Source organism: Strix uralensis, chromosome 5 (genome assembly GCF_047716275.1).
Source record: "Strix uralensis isolate ZFMK-TIS-50842 chromosome 5, bStrUra1, whole genome shotgun sequence".
Classification (NCBI taxonomy): Eukaryota; Metazoa; Chordata; class Aves; order Strigiformes; family Strigidae; genus Strix; species Strix uralensis.
In genome coordinates this window covers 69,504,583-69,523,130 of record NC_133976.1, presented here as the reverse complement: position 1 = coordinate 69,523,130, position 18,548 = coordinate 69,504,583, and the positions used below count along the sequence as shown (strand labels likewise).

General features: G+C 41.4%; 1 protein-coding gene across 6 annotated transcripts in view; it reads right to left on the bottom strand.

Moving 5' to 3' along the window:
* Positions 1-18,548, bottom strand: part of EPS8 (EGFR pathway substrate 8, signaling adaptor) — a 141,182-nt gene that overhangs the window by 61,764 nt on the left and 60,870 nt on the right. The window contains exon 3 of one of the 6 annotated variants that reach the window (XM_074871521.1): positions 676-915. The exons of the other annotated variants lie outside the window; for them this stretch is intronic. The gene's annotated coding sequence lies outside the window, so the exon portion shown is untranslated. The remainder of the gene's footprint in view (positions 1-675; positions 916-18,548) is intronic. 6 annotated transcript variants of the gene reach the window in all.

The window sequence follows — 18,548 nt, the reverse complement described above, 5'->3', positions numbered from 1 at the left end:
CTTTTTCCTACTATGGTATTTTCCAGTGGTTCACTGTTAAGGCAATATTCTAACATTACCATTAAGATAGGTATCTTTTATTTTGAGAAAGGGGAGAAATACAAAGACCAACAGGAAGAACTGAATGAATAAACTTCAGATGGATCCTGTTCATAGATTTAGGTCTTATTATTGCCACACCAAAAAAACCCCCTATTTGAAAACAGGTTCTTATTCTGGCATGGCAACCTATTTCCATTCATTTTACTCAGGTCTGGACCATGATTTATAATTAACCATATTGAAAGAAAATAAAACAGCTTTACAGATACAAAAGCTTCAAAGACTTAAAATCCCTATTGCAACAGAAGAATGTTAATAAATATGCCAAGCACTAAAGCCACCACTCACTGCTATTTTTACTTAGAGAATTAACCACCTCACCTAAAGCAAGATGAGTATTAATTACCATGATCAGGGTAATTATGCAGACCTTGCAGAAACTATCACCACAGCTCGGAGACCAGTATCTTGTATAAAAGAAAAAAAAAAAAAAAAAAGAAAGAAAAAAAAACAACCAGAAAAAACCAAACAAAAACCCCTCCACACATACAGAAGAACAGTCTAACAAGGAAGGTGTCTATGGCACAGAAAGGAATTTGTAGAAGGAGCTAGAAAAAGGGAATTAAAACATACCATAAAAATTGGTGTCTCTGGCAAGTCTACTTCAAGTATTTGAAGTGGATCAAAGAAGAAACTCTTCCAATGGATTTAGAGAGCCATGGCACCAGAGTTGACTTTGGCACCTCATCTGCAGCACCCAGGAATACCTGTGCACCCACGCGGGACTTGCACAAAGGACATTGGGAGAACATTTCCCATGGAACAAGCCCCAGCACCATCACTAACTTCTCCCTTCCAGTGTTCAAGGAACAGCTATAAGACAGTTACAAGAGAGAAAGCTAAGAATTAGAATTCTATTTGAGTTTAATATTTGCTGAAAATCAGAGCGGTGGTTCTCAGTTTGTATTTGATTTTGAAGGCTACTGCTTTTATTTTAGCCTCAAGGAAGGGCCCAGGTGCCTGGAAAGTGTCTATTCCCACCCCCCCTGCCCCCCCCCCCAAGTACAGTAGTGAGCTAGCAAAGGATACAATTTTTACTCACAAATCCTAATCCCAACATGGCTGCAACAGTGCACTCAATATCTCCACCTGAAGAGAGATGTACAATAATTTGTTCTGGTTTGGGTTTTTGGTGGTTTTGTTGTTCACTTTTTTAAAAGAACAAAAACAAAACAAAAACTGACTTGGAACCACTGACTAGCAAATACAGATGACCTAGCACTGATACCACAGTTTTATTTCTCTTCTTCACACTCTCTGATTTCATTACTTCCTTTTATTTCTTGTTACATCATACTTCAAACGAGATCATTAGATTTCAAAAGAGGGCACTCCAGACACTGATTCGAAAGTCAGCTTGCAGTGTACAACCAACAAGCCATCAATATGACTTCAGAAATAACAACTTATAAATGATATTATAATACTAGCATGCATTTTTAAATGGGCCAGCAGAAAACTCAGCAAGAAGTAGTGTGCAAAGGGTGCTTCTTTACAGATGCCATGAGTATGCTTCCCATCACCCTGAAGACACCACACGACAAAAAGGTCATGAAATTTGGACATACTTTTCACGCTGAAAAACGGCTGTGAGCACAGCTGATGAAATATTTCTGAGCAGTTTCCTGCACTGAAGTGCTTGTGAAAATGTTAAGAAATGATGAGACTTACTGTAGTGGTATATAAGTTATAATTAAGTATATAAAAATGAACAAGACAATGTCTTCAGGTGTTGTCTGGTGTTGTAGATAAAGTTTTCCTCTCAGTTTGGCCAAAAAAAATGAGTAAACTCTCAACATAGTTAAAATACTGCTTGCTGCTGCAAGCTGACCAAATGAAACCAGCTTAACCATCTATCCACATCTACTCGCAAGCTTAATGGCTGAGTCATGACACACTGACATTATTAAGATTGGCATGGTAGAGTCCATAACAAAAGCTGAACTGAAACTATATAATGACATACTTCAATCGGACCACTAAAATTAACATGGAGGAGGAAGAGGAAAAAGGACAGGAAGACTCATCAATGCCTCTCTAATTTAGTTTAATAGAACTGAGACAAGATCTAATTCTTGTTTTCACACATATACCTTCTTCAATTTGGTGAAGCTGCTGTATTAGCTTTTATCCTGCAGACCTTGTAGCCAGACACCAACACTGCATGTTCTCAGACATGGCGATAGACAACTCCCATTATAAGGCTTTCTTATTGCTCCCTATTTAAATTTCACTCTAGGCCTATTAAAAAAAAAAAAAAACCGCCAAACACAAAAATCCCACACAGCTGTTATCTATTCATATTTGTTCTTACACAGCAGCACACAGAATAAATCAGGACAAAGGCCCATTTCCATTAAAATCCATCAGCTCGTTACTTAGAAGAACCAATTTCTAGGTGAGTAGTTGGTTACAATCTTGAATTAAACAAGACAAAAAAAAGTTGAGTAGGAGCAACATCCACCGGTTTTCTGATTATCTTCAACACCCAAGCTCCAACTATTGGGGACCACACTCTGATGGTATCCTTTGATAGTACGGACCCAGCATTATTTATGAAATCTTAATCTCCTTCACCAATAAAGTGCTCCAAATGCCAATCCACACACGTCTGAAAAGCCTCAAACCTTACCATGCGAAAGGTTCATACTGTATATCTGTTCATACTGTATGTGTAAGATTTACATTTTCTATAAGGTGCAAAAAAAAAAAAAAAGAAAAAAAAGGCAGTTTCCACACAGTTCAGTGAAAACAGAGAAGGCTATGTTTAATGAAGGTGAGCAAATATGTAAGATTTAAAAGTGATTGATCAGACCACAGCAGATTTGCAATGCTGAGCTGAAAGGTAAGCTCACAGTGGAGCTCAATAGCAAAACTAAAACTTTTCTTTTAAAGCTTAAAAGACCATATGCTATTCTAATAATGCTGATTAACTCTTCAAACTTCCCTGTTAAGAAAGGCCTAAATCAAATAATGTGCAAACAAGGCAGCAAATGAAACTTCAAAAGGCTGATACGTAAAAGCTCATTACTTTAGATATGATTTAAAACAAACATCACCATCACTAGAAAAGTTAGTAGAGTTTCTCAGAAACAACTTAAAATATTCCCAAAATATTTTTCAATGCACTTGTAACATCATATATATACATGGAATATTAAATTAGCACGTGATACCTGGAAAGTATTTTAATTAATTCCAAATCTAATCAGCACGTCTCCTGAAAGGGACCAGGTTTTCACTTGTCATGCACACATAAAAAACATAAGAAGCAGAATTTGTCCTCAAAACTATGTAGTTACGAAGCCACAGTGTATAGCAGCAACATTGCCAATATGTGCAAGTTAAAACTCTGTGCCCTACCTTGGCACGGAGATTTGACTCTGAAGCTGGTTTATAGACACTAACAACAGAAAACTGTGTTTATCTTTAAAACTTACCCTGTGTTACAGGAATCCTACTTCTTTCAAACTCAGGGCCTAAGCAAATTACTTTGTCTTTAACCTATGAGGGAAAATGCTGCTCCTGAAAGTTGGTATCTAAGTTGCCATCCAGTCACTCAATTGATCACTACCTCTTGTATTTTCATTAACAGTAGGAGACATCGCAAGAAGGGGCCTAGATACACAGTGTCCATATAGGAAGGTAAGAACAAAAACAAAACCACAGGGACTCTGAGTATAAGGCAGAAGAGAGAAAAAGCAGAAGAAAACAAAATTAATTTTTAAAGAGAATTGGAGAATAAGTTGCACTATGAAGTATTTTAAGACCTACCATCAGCAGTCACTGACTTTTACAAACACTGTTCAGTTTTCCTATCTATGAAAGAAAGAACCCTTATTACCATCGCTCATGGGTGCTAAGTGAACCAATTGAGATATTCAATTTAATACTGTCAAAAAGACAATGATTTTGCTGTCACTGGGAAATATGCACTAGAAAAAAGTATGTTTTTCAAGGGACCACTACTTTTTCTTTTTTTCCTTCTACTTGAAATACCTGCTTGACAGCAATCAGGTAATCTAAAATCATTTCCCACCCCACAGCAGACTGGAGTAATGTAGAGCTATGACAAGAGCCGCGTGACTTGTTTGCTTGTACAGCACTGTTAAGTCAAACGGCCAGTCCCTCTATACCACACAGCATTTCCCTGATGTTTTTCCTTCCGAACCATGAATTTGAAACAATAAATTTCAAGAACAACTTCTCCTCACCTAGGGTTAAAAACAGGCATATGACTCCGCAGTAAGATGCATGACCTTGAACACAGCCTACGCAGTTCTCAGCACTTTCAGATCCACAATAACTCACCCGCATCCAAACATTAGCTGGAGATGTTTGTTTGGGTCACCAAAAATCTTAATCTTCAGTTTTTGTTCACATTAATGCACACAAAACCCAAAGAGACTATACTGCAATTCAGCAAGTAAAGAAAAGGCACTATCTAAGTGTAACTGATCAGCCCACACTGGGGCTACAATTATTCAGCACAAAGCGATTCAAGTGTAAAAGAACTTATGGAACTGAGGTCACAGATGAATGCACACCCCACCATGGTATTAACAGTGCACTTCTGTAACTCAGCATTTGTTTCATGGAAGAAAACGGACTGAACAATAACAGATTCCACAATTTGTGGGAAGAAAATTAATTTAAACTTTTTATGTTTTATGTCTATGATTTTCTACTTTCAACCGTTTATGTTTCTCTGTACAGATACAATTTTCTCCTCCATTAATCCGGGCCAAGCTCTTCCTCTACATGCATTACAATAATGAAACCATATATTCAACTAATGTCAAATTTTTGAGGTTTGTTTTGTTTTAAATTACCTGATCAAATGCAGAAACTTGAATTTTTCCCAAATCAATTAACAAATTCACATTTCCAAAAGCAGTCTCTGATGTAAATGCCCAGGCTTAGCAAGTTACAGGCTTGACTTCTAGAAGTAAAAGTATATACTTTTTTAAATGTCAATGCCCTTATAATGACTTACTAGGTTTCCAGCAAACATCCAGTGATTAAAGATGACAAAATTAAATACCTTTATAAAAGAAAAATTATAATCAGTGCAAAATGGTTTTGGCTCCAATTTCCTCTAATTGTGGAGTTTGAATTTTCACATATCACATGAAAATTTTGTCCAGAAATTTGTCATTGCTGGTTACCATGTCAAATTTAACAAGCTGTCACTAAAAAGGGTTTCTGAAATACTGTAACCAGGTATTTTATTGCCATTTGCTCATTCATTGAATTGAAAACATTTTACTGAGGTACTTCCAATGTCAATTTTTTTTTAAACTGATGTCAGATAGGTTCCCAATGGAAACCTCAGTCTGGGAGAGGAGTCCAACATACCCTGATCTCAGGAAACCTCAGAGGAGCTCTATTTTTCAGAAAGCTCCCACAGATTTTGAAGGAAGATAATTTTTAAATATCTTCCAGAATATGGATTTACTGTTCTCCACTCAGTTCTTTTATTAGAAATAAGCGTGTGTGAAATAAGCGTGGGTGGGAAGGTGGAAGGGAGAAAGGGAAGGAGCTAAAAAAGCCATATGCAGTATCACTTTTTGATCTTTTTCTGCTTGGAGGGGTGACAGATGAGGTTGTGGAAATCTGAGTGCACTCAGTTGGGAAAATCATTCGTTCCCATGCACTTCAAGAATTGTTCTAGACCTAAATCTAGTGATCTTAACATGATGTAAGAAATTCAAATATTTTTTCAAAAGATATGGTTACCATCCTACAAAGCTAAGACAGAATTAAATAATATCTTTACCGTCCCAGATGAGTCACTACTTTATGGGGATCTTGCACAAATGATAGTCATTGGGGATACTATAGGTTGGTTGGAGTTTTCTTTATCATCTTTCTTTGTTCCCCCCACTCCCCGAAAAGCATATTGGACTACTCTGTATCTCTTTGGTACTTCTAATACATGATACTGAACAGAACTGTCAGACTTCACAGGCTGCTTGACTTTCAATACCAACGATACTACCACAAAATGAGTTATACCTTCAGTTGGAATAAGAAGGCTGGAGACAGTCCTTAAAGCAATGAATGTTATCTTATCCATAAGGCCCTTATCCTCCTGATTACACCCACGTGGCTAGAAAACACATAGAGCCCTGCAAAAGATGCTAAAGCGAAGACATTCACAGAAAATTTTTGAAGGATGAAGGTGTATATAAATAGGGCTTTCTTCCACATAGGAGGCAACTAAGAAGCCCTGTTTATTATAAAGCTTCACTAGCTTCTCACCAATGATTAAATTTTGTTTATAGAGCTTCAAGTTGCTTATACTGTTACACATTTTCTATTTGATGACATTGAGAAGGATATTTCTTCCTATTTCGAAGGTACACTGGATAAACTTTAAACTCGTACTCACTTTCAAAGGAAAAATATTTGTCCTACACAAAGCCTCCATTCAGAGTCGCTGTTTTTACTAGAGTAAGAAAAATAGCTGTGCCCTGGATAACTTGTTCATGTATGCCAATAAAAGCACATTGGATTAAAGCCAGAACTCCTAGCAATCCTATGGAAAGCAGAACTCTTTTTTTCTCTGCTTATCCTTTTTTTATTCATCATTCCCAGTACTTACTATTTGTTTTCATTATATATCTTTATATTACTGTAAGATGCAACTAGAAGAGGAAAATAAGACTAAAGAATAAAAGCAAAGCTTTTAAAGTAGCTCTTTTATGAAAAAAAGCTTTCAGATATCTTTAGAGTACGTTTAAAATGTTAAGCATGTACCCTTTTGAACTCCACTCTAATTAAAACTCACAGGAGAGACTAAAGTATATTCATGTTTTAGAAGTATAAAGAATTAAGAAACAGAATCACAGAATCATCTAGGTTGGAAAAGACCCTGAAGATCATCTAGTCCAACAATCAACCTAACACTAACCCTTCTCAACTACACCATATCCCTCAGCACTATGTCAACTCGACTCTTAAACACCTCCAGGGACGGGGACTCCACCACTGCCCTGGGCAGCCCATTCCAATGCCTAACAACCCATTCTGGAAAGAAATACTTCCTAATGTCTAGTTTAAACCTTCCCTGGCAAACCTGGAGGCCATTACCTCTTGTCCTATCACTTGTTACTTGGTTAAAGAGGCTCATTCCCAGCTCTCTGCAACCTCCTTTCAGGTAGCTGTAGAGGGCGATGAGGTCTCCCCTCAGCCTCCTCTTCTCCAGACTAAACAACCCCAGTTCCCTCAGCCGCTCCTTGTACGACATGTGCTCCAGACCCTTCACCAGCTTCGTTGCCCTTCTCTGGACACGCTCGAGTCATTCAATGTCCTTTTTGTAGCGAGGGGCCCAAAACTGAACACAGGAATCGAGGTGCGGCCTCACCAGTGCCGAGTACAGGGGCAAGATCACTTCCCTCTCCCTGCTGGCCACGCTATTGCTGATACAAGCCAGGATGCCATTGGCCTTCTCGGCCACCTGGGCACACTGCTGGCTCATGTTCAGCCTGCTGTCAATCAACACCCCCAGGTCCCTCTCTGACTGGCAGCTCTCCAGCCACTCCTCCCCAAGCCTGTAGCGCTGCTGGGGGTTGTTGTGGCCCAAGTGCAGCACCCAGCATTTGGCCTTATTGAAACTCCTACAGTTGGCCTTAGCCCATCACTCCAGCCTGTCCACGTCTCTCTGCAGAGCCTCCCTACCCTCGAGCCGATCAACACTCCCACCCAACTTGGTGTCGTCTGCAAACTTACTGAGGGTGCACTCGATCCCCTCGTCTAGATCATCAATAAAGATGTTAAACAGGAGTGGCCCCAAAACTGAGCCCTGGGGGACACCACTCATGACCGGTTGCCAACCAGATTTAACTCATCCAATAAGCAGGTCGCCCTGTCATAGAAGATCAGGTTTGTCAAGCAGGACCTGCCTTTCATAAACCCATGCTGACTGGGCCTGATCATCTGGTTGTCCCGCATGTGTTGTGTGATGGTACTCAGGATGAGCTGCTCCATCAGCTTCGCGGGCAGCAAAGTCAAGCTGACAGGCCTGGAATTTCCCAGATCATCCTTCTGACCCTTCCTATAGATGGGCGTCACATTGGCCAATTTCCAATCTGTCGGGGCCTCCCCGGTCAGCCAGGACTGCTGGTAAATGATGGAAAGCAGCTTGGTGAGCACCCCAGCCAGCTCCTTCAGCACCCTTGGGTGTATCCCATCAGGTCCCATACACTTGTGTGTGTCTATGTGATGCAGTAGGTCACTGACTGTCTCCTCCTGGATTGTGGGGGGGTTGTTCTCCCAGTCTCTGTCTTCTGGCTGAGGAGTCTGGATTCCCTCAGTACAACTAGTCTTGTTATTAAAGACTGAGGCAAAGAAGGCATTAAGCACCTCAGACTTTTCCTCGTCACTCATTGCCATGTTTCCTCCTGTGTCTAAGCAGGGGATGGAGGCTCTCCCTGGTCTTTCTTTTGCTGTTGACATACTTATAGAAACATTTCTTGTTATCCTTGACTGCTGAAGCCAGATTAATTTCTAGCTGGGCTTTAGACCTCCTGATTTCCACCCTGCATAGCCTCACAGCATCTTTGTAATCACTGTGAGTCGCTAGCCCCTTCTTCCAAAGGCTGTAAACTTTCCTTTTCTCCCTGAGTTGCAGCCAAAGCTCCCTGTTTAGCCAGGGTGGTCTTCTCTGCTGCCAGCTTCTCTTACAGCACCTGGGGACAGCCTGCTCCTGTGCAATTAAGACTTCCTTCTTAAAGAGTGTCCAGCCTTCCTGGATCCCTATACCCTTCAGGATCATCTCCCAAGGTATCCTTTCAAGCAGTTGCCTAAACAAGACAAAGTCAGCCCTTTGGAAGTCCAGGATGTCAGTTCTGCTGTGCCCTCTCCTGGCCTCTCTAAGAATAGAGAACTCTTATTTCATGATCTCTGTGCCCTAGTCAGCCTCCAACCACCACATCATCCACCAGTCCTTCTCTGTTCACAAAGAGGAGATCCAGCAGGGCACCTTCTGTAGTCAGTTCACTCACCAGCTGTGTCATGAAGTTACCTTCCACACATTCCAGGAATCTCCAGGACCGGCCCCGCTCTGCTGTGTTGTATTTCCAGCAGATGTCTGGGAAGTTGAAGTCTCCCACAAGAACAAGGGCAAACAATTGTGAGATTTCTCCTAAGTGCCTATAGAATATTTCATCCACCTCTCTGTCCTGGGTGGGTGGCCTATAATAGACTCCCACTATGACATCTGCCCTGTTGGCCTTCCCCCTGATTCTAACACAAAGACACTCCACCCTGTCTTCACTACACTTGTACTCAAAGCAATCATAACAGTCCCTAACATACAGCGCCACCCCACCACCTCTCATTCCTTGCCTGTCCCTCCTAAAGAGCTTGTAGCCATCAACTGGTGCACTCCAGTCATGGCAGACATCCCACCATGTTCTGTAATAGCCACTACATCATAATTTTCCTGTTTCATCATGGTTTCAAACTCCTCCTGTTTGTTACCCATGCTGTGTGCATTGGTATACATGCACTTCAGATGGGCTGATGTCCCCAGCACCTTTTTGCATTTAGAGGTCCTAATTCCAGCCTGACCTTTCACAGGTGTTACCATACTGATGTAGTTACTCAGGTACCTGTGCTTTCATGCAGGACTCTAATCAAGATGCTCGCTGCTTTAACCTAGGGCAGGTCTGTGGCAGAGCCAGGGTATAAGAGAACCTGGAGAAAATTCTTAGGAAGTTATTCATATCATAGTGGGATTTACCATGCATATATGCTTCCCCCAAACCCCAATGTCTTTCTAAACATTTTCCCAAACAATCACAGAAAATGAGGCTGAAAAGGAAAGAAGTCATCTCCCATTCTTAAAGCAGGAGGAACTGTGCCAAGGTACTTCTCAAAAGGTAGCCCTTCCCAACCTCTTCCTTGGGCCACTACTCAGATAAGCTGAAAACCAAGCCTGGGGAAACCCAGGGGTTCATTAGCTTACTGTGAAAAAGTTTTCTCAATGAATAATCTAAATCCTTGTTACAACTTAAATTCACTTGATACTGTTTCTATCCACAGCATACCCAAGAAATACATTAGGTTCTTAACTTTAGAAGAAAAAAAAAAAAAGGTAACAACAACAAGCATCCAATCAATGTTAAAATGGGCTTATAAAAATATCCCGTTCCTCAGTCTTGTTTGATAAAGATAGTTGGCTGATAGTTGGCTCTCTCTTTTATAACTTAGTACTCATATCAGCACTGCAATAGGCCTACAAAGGTGTCATCTCATGCGTATCATCTTGTATGTTTTTCCAGCTAAGCAATCCAAAGTAAGCAGATGTCAACTTCTATTTTCCCACAGGAGTGCACAAGGCAAGTTTCAGGGGAAATAATATTACAATTACTTCATCTATATATTATCTTTCATTATCTCAGTGTTTTTCTAAACCATATCCCCTTGCTTCTTCAACTTTGTATAACCTCTTCTCTTTCCTCATAATGTTTAATTCAGCCTTATGCTTTTCTTCTCTTTTTCCTTTTGTCATGCACATCTACACCAGACTTTCTGAAACAAAGTAATTCAAGAAAAAATAATCAACTGCAGCCTCAAAAATAGTTCCTGATGTTGTCCAAAGACTTTAAGACAGGGACTCTGCTTTCCATCTGCATTGTGACTGTCCTTCATCTCCTGAGGTGGATTACCACTGAGATAATTTAACACTGACAGTTGTAAATATTGTCTTTTCCAACTGAGGTATCAAAAGCATTAGAGGTAGGTTTTTTTGTGAATGGATGTGGTAATTTATGTTTCCCAGCCATTGCATTAAGCTTTCTGAAAACTCAGAGTCATTCACAGATAGATTTAGGTGAAATGGCAGAAGCAATTACTGCTCTAATTGCCTATGCCTTCTTTTTGCCTTTACAAGAATGCAAAAACGTGACATAAAAATCTCAAGTTCCTTCTGGGAGACAGGGTTTGAAATCCAGTGCACAAGATCAAGCTGCATCTTGCAGGGGTTGAGGTTACGGCCTGAATAAGATTTAGCACAGGGATAAGGCAGTTTACTGGGACAGCAGGAAGGCCTGTCAGATGCCCCATCTTTTTTCATCCAGAAACAGCTTAGATAGTCCCCAGGCTACCCACATTTGGGTCACATTCTAAAAATTTCCACCACAAACCAAGGAGGTAGCTCTTAAGAGACTCCCTACCCCGAATTGGTACTTTGCAAAAAGCCTGCTGAACAGGGGCCTCCTCTCATGTTCCTCAGCCACGTTCTTACACTCAATGAAACAGACCTAAATGGATTTTTAAATTTGTTCTCTCCAGACTTGTCTTTACCCCAACACCAGCTATCCTTACATTTCTTCACCAATATGGTAACCCAGTTTTATTGCAAAAAGAGGCCACAACATGATAGGAAACCTCCAGAGTGCAGTCAGCAGGGCAGACCAGTGGGGATTTTGCATCAGACACACCACATCTCCTGCTGCTGTGGTCTGCAGCTGGACACTGTCTGCCAGGTGGCAACACAGCAACAGTGCCTGGTGTTACTGAATCTCCTCTGGCCTCGTCTGAAATGCCATGTTTTGTTCCCAGTTTCTACAAGCAAGTCAAGAGAGATGCTGCCTACTGCTCCAGTAAGGTGAGCCTTGCCGGTGCATGTGCCACCCCACAGAAAAATGGCCCCAGGGCTTCAGCTGCTCAGGACAGCAAGGAGTTGGGCGAAGGCAGACCCTCAATCACACCTCAAGCTGGTATTTCAGCAGCAACCTGCCCTGTATTGCACTCAGCACTGTTCAGCCCTACAAAGATGTTTTTGTAAATACCCAAGTAACACCTGGTGATGGTCTGTGAAAACCTCTCCCAGGGTAGAGCTGCCCCACCACTCAGCACTATGCTGCTTTTCCCCTGACCTCCCTTGGCAGCCGCCCTGGCACGGGCCTGGCTCCGCATCCTACTGAGTCACCTCCTCCAGAAATGACCTGCGGGCCACCCACCTCACCCACTCCAGGGATATGGTAGCTGTTTCCCTCAACTGCACAGGAGGGCCAGTGGGAGCAAAGCCATTAATTGGGATGTTGCGTTGCATGGTGGGAACTGAGAGGTCACCAAATCATTCACTGCCCATGCATAACAAGGTCAATACTCCTAGCCAAAGGCATTGGCACAATTAATACCTAGCCAAGCTGTCAAACCCAACTACCTTCATGCCCTTTGACAAAGGGAATACAGCATGGCTCAACTCCAGAGCACTGAAGGTGACATTTAGGCAAAATACCTATCAAAAAAAATTTGCTTCCTTTGCCATTATTCAGCTTTGTGACTCAGTTCTTCCAAGCATACGTAAATCTCAGCCAGTGCAAGCCTCTCAGGTGATATTAACAGGAGATATACACACCCATTTTCTCTAAATGAAGTTAGAAAAATGTAATGAGATTGCTGCTCTAATCAGATTGGGGAGGTCAAGGATTACAGAAATTAGAAAGTGAGAAGGCCACTGGATTCAGCCCTCTTTCTGCTACAAGAGCACTCTCCTGGGCACAAGCTTTCCAGCTGTACTGTTGCAGCAGCACCTCTTGAAAATCTTACACCCAAAGGAACAAAAAAGCAGATGAGACAAGAGAGTCCTTCTGCCAGCAGAAGCGTAGTACTGAGAGCACAACTGTGCTGCCCTGCCCCTCCTGCCCATGCACCCCTGGCACACTTGCACAGTGCTCCTTTCACCCAGGAGTTTCTCTTGTATGTTAGGCCCTCAGTTTGGATTCTTACACCTGGCTAAAGAAAAGGCACACTGGGTTTCAGCTGGCAGCCTTGAGACTTGCTAAAAACCACACTCATTTGGAGAAAATACTGAGAACTCATCCAGGGATAGGGAAAATGCTCACACTCTTCTAGGCTCAAATAAGGGCACTTGGGGCCAATAGTCTCAAAACCCCTTATGGCTTCTAAAAGATTGAGCCCTGTTGTCCCCATCTTCCTCATTACCTCTTTTCCCAGTGAAAAGCACGTATAGCTCAGTTTAGAAAAAGTCTCCAGAATATTTGTATGCTTCTGCAAGTAACATATTAGAAAATTGCAGATTTGGGGGGTGGGAGGGGTTCTATTATTCTACAAACAGGGAAATCCCAACAGATGCCCTGACATCTTTTCCTGCTGCCCAGATCAATTGATGAGCACCATGGGCTTCTGCATAGTTCACTCCTGCCAAGTTTTAGTATTGCTTAGCAGATGGCTACTTCTCACCATGTACAGGGCTTTCCCCTCCCCAGCACTGAACGGTTTCACATCAGCTAGAAGCTGAAGCACCAGTTTTCCAGGCTTTGCAACCAGCTCCCTTTACACCTGCACCATCAACAGCGCGGCCCTACTCTCTCGCTCAGGTGATCTGGAAGCTCAAGAGATGCTAAACATCCACCTTCCTTTTAATCATGAGCAGAAGTGGCAGCGCAGCCCTTACGCAGATGCCTCTGGCATGTGATGAGAAGGACAAAGTGCTCTGGTAACACAAAATCAGCAGCAGCGATGGCTCTCCTTCAAAATTTTGGGCATACGTTGCACAGCATCTTCATTCCTGGTAATGAAGCGTAACACACTGAACTACAGAAGATGACACTTGCTTTGAATGGTTAACAAACAAGCCTTGAACCACTGTAAATTGTCCTTAGTACAGAAGACAGTAAGGCAGCTCTAATGAGGGAGGAGATGATACTCTCTCAGGCTTGCTCTTGAAATGGAAATATGTAAAATGTGATGTCATGTAACTTGCAATTCCCTGATAATAAGCTGTTATCTAATGTTCCTCTCCTTCTCAGGTTTTAGTGCACTCCAAGGGGATATTATCCAAGAGGATAATACACATGATGCAGAAAACTAGCCACATGCAATATAAAAACTAATGCCAAACTGACCACAAATGCTTTTCCAGAGTTGACGTCCAAAACTGTCCAAGCGGAGGCAAGGAACGGAAGAAATCTCTCATTTCTGACTCACGCTGTTGGCCTGAACATGAGATGGTCCATTACTCAGAAATGGCATTTGGACACCCCCTCTTCCCAGGAGTGGAGTGCTGCAGAGGGGGGGAGGAAGCATCCACATCTCCATATTTGTGGAAGAGAGAGGATTGCACAAAACTTGAGGAATCTTGGATACATTTCAAGCCACAAAAGTAACAACGGAAATTATAAGCAGCATAATGATTTTTTTTGAATTATCTAAAGAGAACTGTATCTCCGCAATATATTTTGCCTACTGTCCCCATCCCACAGAGCTCAAGTCGAGTCAGCTTTGTTGCTCTCTCCCAAGCCTACAAATAGGGCCAGGGGGAAAACCTTGATTCCACTTTATTTTTCATCCATTTTTTTAACTCCTGTTAAACTTTAATCCCCGTCTTGTTGCACACAGAAAACAGATACTTGAAAGGCAACTGCTAATATAAGAAATATTTGGCTCAACAGTTCAATACTTACAATCAAATTACAAAAGCAGAAAAAAGAAGTCTATGGGGTTTGCAAGAATAACAGAACCCTGTTAGAAGATGGAGATGACATTTAAAAACTATTAAGAATCAGGATGCAAGGGATAAAAGCACAACAGTGTACTGAGTACAAGACTGCCTGGACACTGAAATAGTTATTCAGCACAGACAGTCATCACAAGTCAACTATGAGATAGGCTGATAGTATGAAATAGAAGTGAAAGAAAACTCTAAAAGAAACAGAGCATCATGAGATGCAAACCAGCCTCTCTCCAAATGAAAGCTACAGTTTTCATTTCTTTTTTTTCCCTTCCAGAGACTTTTAGGAGAAGGGAGTGAAGGAACCATAGAGCAGTCAATTGCCCAGCTTCCATTAGTCTCCTCTTAATACCAATTTTTAAAAATATTCCAATTTCATAAGAATCAAGGCACTTGCATGCACCAAGATGATTCTCAGAATTAAAAACATGGCATAAGTAATATTTGTGTGCGTGGTAGTGCAGTCAGTTGGACATTTTTGTCATCTTTAACACTCACTTCCAAATGCCTCAGGAAATAATTTATTTCATCACAATATGCTCCCAGGATTAAAAACACACACTGTGTAAATTGAGCATTGCTGTTCACGGATCAGTCTTCTCAGAACGCCCAAAATATAATTAGCCTTGCCCAACTGAAAACCTAAACCAGGATAGACAATTGGCATTCTTTGAATCCCCCAAACTTAAAAAAACCCAAACACACAACTTAGAAAGGATATTTAAACTTTACAATTCTCCACTTCATCAGCTATTCTTGAAAAATTGTACCCTCCCATGTTTCCTCCACACCACCTTTTCTTTGGATATGAAGGAAAAAAAATCTCTCAATTGCCAATATCAGGTTGGTCAAGAACAACACTCAATATGCCCAAACATTAGTTTTGATAGATTTCAGAATAAAACAGAGAATCAATGAGCTTCAGAGTCTTCTCCTATTTTAAACTGCTAGGCCAAGTTAGAACTAATGCATGGCTGTTCTGCAGTTATATCAGCTTTTGTTTTGTTTGACTGTGCACAGCACTTACTGTATTGTGTACATACAAAAAGGTGTGTGCATAGCGTTTAATTTTTACTTGTTTGTTTTGACCACCTCACATAACCACAATCTCCAGGAAGGGAATTAGTTAGATGTTAACTGTTATAAGAATACAGCTAGAAACAGTCTGGTTTGCATGAGGGTTCCACAAAGGTAAAGCTTAATTATTTACAGTTAAGTTCCTGAGAGACTAGGTCCCAAGGTCATTTATTACCAAGAATGAATATAAATCACTGGTTTCTATTTTTGTAGTGCAATCATCTGCACTCAGTAAGAGCTATAAGGTGAGTAGGAGGAAATATCCACCCTTAAATAACATCATGGGACAGACTTTTATGAGTGAGAAAAATGACAGAGCATAAATGAATCTGCTTCAAAAGGGGAGACATGTTCCAAAACAAGAACTGACATAAGTTGTCAGTCTCTTTACTGAATCTTCAAATGAGAGAAGTTATTCAGAATGTGCCAGCAGTTTTGCAAGCAAACCACGAAAGCTCTCTGGAGCAGCAGGACCTGACGCTCCAGCCCGTGCTGGGGAAGTTGGAGCCCCTCTGCTTAACCCCTGCGCCCACAGAACACGACGCACACTGGCATCGGGAAGCCTGCCAACCCTGCCTGGATCGCATCATCACACGGATGACTCTGGCTGTGAACCCATGTAGTCAACCCCACCTATGCAGCTGTCCTCCACTGCAGGATCCTCTCCTGAAGCACCAGCATGGATGCCTTTTGCTGGCATAAGTGCCGGGGAGACACGGGTCAGCTACAGAGGCAGGAGCAGCACAAGCACCAGGCATGGGCTCCCTCCTCTGTGCAGGCGCACACTGGGGAGAAACAGGAAAAGCACACACCCCGTGAGCCAAGTAAATACAAAGGTTTCAAAAACAATACACCTGAGAGCAGGCACAGCAGAATTGGCTGGTGTCAGCTTGTAAAAAAAACAGAACAATCCCCAGGAATGGCAGGGTTCTTGGCTGCAGCCAGAGGGTGTGCCCAGTAGTGCCAAAGGCTATGTACCACAAACCCAGAGTGACGAGGGAATCTGAAACTGATGGTTATACTTCTATGGCTTGGACTAGAGGTCATCCCAGCTACCTCTGTATTTGTATCTTTATTGCAGCAACCATCATGGCCCTAAAGGTATCTCCCACTGCACACAGGGTTATTTCCCCCCACTTTGCTGTGATCAGCATGAAGAAAAAAAAAAAAAAAAAAAGAAAAGAAAAAAGAAAGGAAAGAGGATTGTCCTAAGAACAATGACGAACATAGTACAAATTAAGGCATAGTTCAGGGCAATATCTGGACTTTCCATGGCATGTCTTACGTGAACAGCCCACATCACTTGGGCCAGCACTCGCACAAGCTCCCCACGGTGATGGTGGCTTAGATAACTTGCAAAGAGGATCCAGAAAAAAATCCAGGTGACGGAGGGGAGGGTGCAACTTTGTAACAGTGGTATTAATCATACAAGCCAAAAGAGCATAATTTTCAGTACCTGCCTTCTGTAAATAAAGATAGTTTTAGGTAACTAAGATCAAATATCACAAGGTATAAAACATGCAATAAGCCTATATTGATTTGACTTCTAAGCAGGTATTTGTACCATTTCTGATTTGTATTTATTGTTCAAGTTCCAAAAGTATATGATTCTTCTTCAAGGAAAAAAATGCTATGTTATACACTAGTAGTTAATGTACACTGAACCACAAATCACCATTTGTAGAAGAAACATATTAGGAGTGCACAGATCATTATAGCCAAGCAATGGTGTTTATATTTTGTGATGATAGAAATAGCAAAACAAACACTTGGTTATACAAGGAATGAAAGTTCAATGATTCAATAACTTAACAAGTCAATGCAAAATGAATATACACAAATGTATCACTAAGACAATATATTATTGTAGAAAGTTTTATTCTGGTGAGTGAGTGTTGTTGCTGAGTTGCTTTTAAATGGGCATAAAGGAATAGAAGTGTGTTAATGCCCTATCAGAGGTGACAAAAAGCTACAAGTTAATGCTCTTTTTATATACCGATTCCCCTGTCACACATATAATCTGTGCAGCCTCAGTAGTAAACATTTTGAGGCTAGCTCTCTTTTAAGGAGAACTAAGAATAAGAATTTTAAACAAAATTCATAAATATATACACAGACCTTTATTTCTGAGCTATCAATTAGCTAGTGGCTTATCAAGACCCTTTGAATACAAAAAAATATGCAAATATATTGAGTTGCAAAAGAGAGATACACGCTAAGCTCCCCTCTATCTTTCAGCCTGTGAATCACCGATTGTATCCCAATTCTGTGCCATACTCACCAGTATTTTGCTTGTAGCATTTACTCCTTAACTGTACTATGCTAAAGTCATGCTATAAATTGCAGAATAAATCAGGTTGGGAGTGATCTCTGGAGGTCATCTAGTCCCAACCTGCTGATAAAAACTAGGCTAACTTTGAAGTTAGACAAAGATATGATCTGTATCTTGTGTACAATAAACACAATGACTCCTCAAGCCACCAGAAATTCAGCACGTGACTGCCAAATAGCTCCCGACCACCAGTAAAATAAACTCTCCCATTTAGGTCCCATGCTTACAGCCTGTTACATCTGAATGGGATCAAGAACAGAAGTAATGGTCTTGACAAGACTACAGCTACCGACCTGTGATTCAAATACAGTTCAACAGCATATTAGGAAACGTGGTGTCGGGATAACTAGGCTGGAGGAGAAGGCAGCATAGCAAGGACAGACTGCTGCAGGAACTCAGAGGAGGAAGGTGGACAGCGTGGTGGGGGAGGACTATGTGTGAAAGTCAACAGAGCATTTCTCTGGAGGACAGCAGCACAGCTCAGCTGGTTAACATGTGGAAAGGTTCCTGCAAACCCATTTAGTATGGCTTGCATGATCCCTGGTGCCC